Source organism: Sus scrofa, chromosome 2 (genome assembly GCF_054392235.1).
Source record: "Sus scrofa isolate SSC_HxYL_T2T_F1_AM1 chromosome 2, Sscrofa_HxYL_maternal_Yorkshire_Landrace_v2.0, whole genome shotgun sequence".
Classification (NCBI taxonomy): domain Eukaryota; kingdom Metazoa; phylum Chordata; class Mammalia; order Artiodactyla; family Suidae; genus Sus; species Sus scrofa.
The window spans coordinates 1,161,280-1,164,888 of NC_139384.1; positions in this window are offsets into that span (position 1 = coordinate 1,161,280).

Below are 3,609 nucleotides of genomic sequence, written 5' to 3' on the forward strand. Positions count from 1 at the left end.
CTTTACGGATTTGCCCCTCTGGACACTCGGCATAAATGGACTCTCACCCCTGCAGCTTCTTTCTCTCAGCATCGGGTGCCCACGATTTACCCACCTCGAGGCGAGTGTCGGGCTTCAGTGCTTCCCGCTGCTGAATAACATCTGTTGTCTGGGAGTTCCCGTCGTGGCTCAGGGGTTAACGAGTCCGACAATCATCCATGAGCTTGCGGGTTTGATCCCTGGCCTCGCTCAGTGGGTTAAAGATCCGGTGTTGCCGTGAGCTGTGACGTAGGTCACAGATGCAGCTTGGATCCTGTGTGGCTGTGGCTGTGGCGTAGGCTGGCAGCTACAGCTCTGATTTGACCCCTAGGTGGGGAACCTCCATAGGCCGTGACTTCGGCCCTAAAAAGACAAAACCAAACAAACAAACAAAAAACCCCAAAAGCCTGTTGTCTGCAGGGAGCACATGTTAGTGATGCACCTGTGAGCTGACGGATGCCTGCGCGGTGTCCCCTGTCAGGTGCTATGGGTAATGCAGCTGTGAACATGTGTACAGGTCTGGGTGTGAACACATGCCACCCTTTCTGGGGGGAGGCGTGGAATTGCTTGGTCATGTGATAACTCCATGGGTAACACGTGGAACTGCCCAACTGCTGTCCAAAGCGGCTGTGTTATTTCTATTCCCGTCGACGGTAAACGAGGGCCCCGGTGTCTTGGCAGCCTGAGATGGGGTCCCATCCGCTACCGTTTTGGCATCCGCATTTGTGAGCCGCATCCGCCTGTGGTTTTCTTTCCCGGGGCTCTTGGTCTGATTCCGGCCGCGGGGTAAGTCCGGCTTCCCCGGGGGAGCGGAGGAAAGGGCTTTGCTCCTGCGTTGGCTGGAAGAGCCCGGCTCGTGTCGGTGTTGCGTGCGGGGGGTTCGCCGGGAGGAGGTGCGGCCTGCAGCTTTCCTCGTCAGAAAGTTTGTAACCACAGATTTAACTTTCTTAGCAGATGTAGGGCTGTTCCGTTTTTATTTTATTTTATTTTTAATTTTTGCTTTTTAGGGCGGTACCTGCCCTAAATAGCCCAGATGGACGTTTCCGGCCAGGGGTCGAATCGGGGCTGCCGCTGCCGGCCTGCACCACAGCCCCAGCGACTCGAGACCCCAGCTGCGTCTGTCACCTACACCAGAGCTCACGGCAACGCCTGTTCCTTCACCCACTGAGCGAGGCCAGGGATGGAAGCTGCATCCTCACGGATACGGGTGAGATCGGTTCCCGCTGAGCCACCGCGGGAACGCCGCTGTGCTGGTTTTCAATCTCTGTCTCCCGCGGGAAGACGTGATGATCTGTGTCTTTGCAGAACTGGGGCCACTGCACGGACGCTGTCAGGTTGACTGACGGAGTCAGTCGCCGTGCTCCCTTTGCATCGTTTTTAATACCTGCGGTCTGCGGTTCGGTCCCTCCCTCGTTCCTGGTGCAGTCCGTCCGTCTGTCCCTCTTGGTGGATTGGACTGGGTGGGATTCGTCAGTTTCACCGATTTTCCTGGATCACCTGCCATGTGGAGGTAGGACGGGCCCCCGGCAGCCGGGCTCAGCCCTCGGCAAATGCTGGGAGGAGGCGACGGGCGACCGGCTGCCACTGTCCCCCGAGGACGCCCAGAGGCCTGGAAACCGCCCTCGTTCCGGGTGGTCGTCCTTCCCCGGGGTGGGCCTGGCCCCCGTGGGGGTGCGGGGGAAGGAGAAGCTGCAGCTGCGAGGGCGGGGGTGTCCTTTCCCGCCTCAGCCCCAGAGGGGCTGGGTCGGGACGGCCGGGGTCCTGCTCGCCAGGCGCTGCTTCAGGACCAAGGCCAGGGCGGCGGGGGCAGGCCTGGGGCTCTGGGCGAGGGGGGACATGTCCTCGCCGTCCCCACGCTGCCTCTCCCGGTGCTGAATCACAGCATGTCCTTCTCCCGAGACCCCGAGGCAGGAGCCGGGCCGGGGACCAGACGGCCTTGCTGTGGCCGGAGGGGCGGGGCTCCGGGTGCGTCTGCTGGTGTCGCTGTCACGGGGCAGGAAGTGACTCCCCAGATGTCCAGCCCTGGGGCAGAGCCACGCCCTGGAGCTGTCACCTGTGAGCAGACGCTGGGCTTGCTGTGGGGGCGGGATGGGCCTGCAGACACTCAGCAGACGCTGCTGGGCACCTGGGGCAGATGAAGTCGATGCAGTTCCAGGCTCCGGGCGGGGAGTGGAGCCTGTGGGGCGTCACTGAACTGCAGGGCAGAGCCGGCCTGGCCGCCCCACGAGGCCCTTGGCTCTGAAGCCTCAGCCTCCGTCGCTCCGACCACATAGGCTCCCAGAGAAGCCTTGGTTTACATCCCAGGGAAGACTTCCGGCCCCCATGGCTCCTGGCTCTGACACCCCGAGAAGCCCTCCACCCCCAACACACACACACACAGACACACACACACACACACACACACGGCTGTTTCTAACCTCAGGGCCAAAGTCAGGCTTTCCCAGAACCCGGTCCTCCCCCTTCCCCAGATTCTCCCGCAGACACGGGGGCCAGGAGGGACAGGCAAAGAGGGTCCCAGGCCCATGTCCTCTGCTGCAGAACGAAGGTGACAGGGACCTCAAAACTTCCCAGGTTGACTTTTAGAAAAAGGCAAAAAGTAAACATGCAATGCGAGACCTAATTATAGTGAATAATAGTTATTTTAAGATTAAAGTAAACAAATTTCTCAGGATGATGGTGCAAATAAACACGAGGAAGTGACCGTGTGTCCGGGTCTCACCTGACCCTGGCAGGTATATAGAGGCCCCCGGCCCAGGAGGCGCCACACCTGAGCCCCTCCCCTCTCTCTGCACCTGCTCCTCTGACCGACTCCACCCTCCACTCACCAGAACCATGGGCTGCTCTGGCTGTTCCGGAGGCTGTGGCTCCAGCTGTGGGGGCTGTGGCTCCAGCGGCTGTGTGCCTGTGTGCTGCTGTGTGCCAGCCTGTGCCTGCTCCAGCTGTGCCAAAGGGGGCAGTGGCTCCTGCGGGGGCTCCAAGGGGGGCTGTGGCTCCTGTGGCTGCTCCCAGTCCAGCTGCTGCAGGCCCGTGTGCTGCTGTGTGCCGGCCTGTGCCTGCTCCAGCTGTGGCAAAGGGGGCAGTGGCTCCTGTGGGGGCTCCAAGGGGGGCTGTGGCTCCTGTGGGGGCTCCAAGGGGGGCTGTGGCTCCTATGGCTGCTCCCAGTCCAGCTGCTGCAAGCCTGTGTGCTGCTGTGTGCCAGCTTGTGCCTGCTCCAGCTGTGCCAAAGGGGGCAGTGGCTCCTGCGGGGGCTCCAAGGGGGGCTGTGGCTCCTGTGGCTGCTCCCAGTCCAGCTGCTGCAGGCCCGTGTGCTGCTGTGTGCCGGCCTGTGCCTGCTCCAGCTGTGGCAAAGGGGGCTGTGGCTCCTGTGGGGGCTCCAAGGGGGGCTGTGGCTCCTGTGGCTGCTCCCAGTCCAGCTGCTGCAGGCCCGTGTGCTGCTGTGTGCCGGCCTGTGCCTGCTCCAGCTGTGGCAAAGGGGGCTGTGGCTCGTGTGGGGGCTCCAAGGGGGGCTGTGGCTCCTGTGGGGGCTCCAAGGGGGGCTGCGGCTCCTGTGGCTGCTCCCAGTCCAGCTGCTGCAGGCCCGTGTGCTGCTGT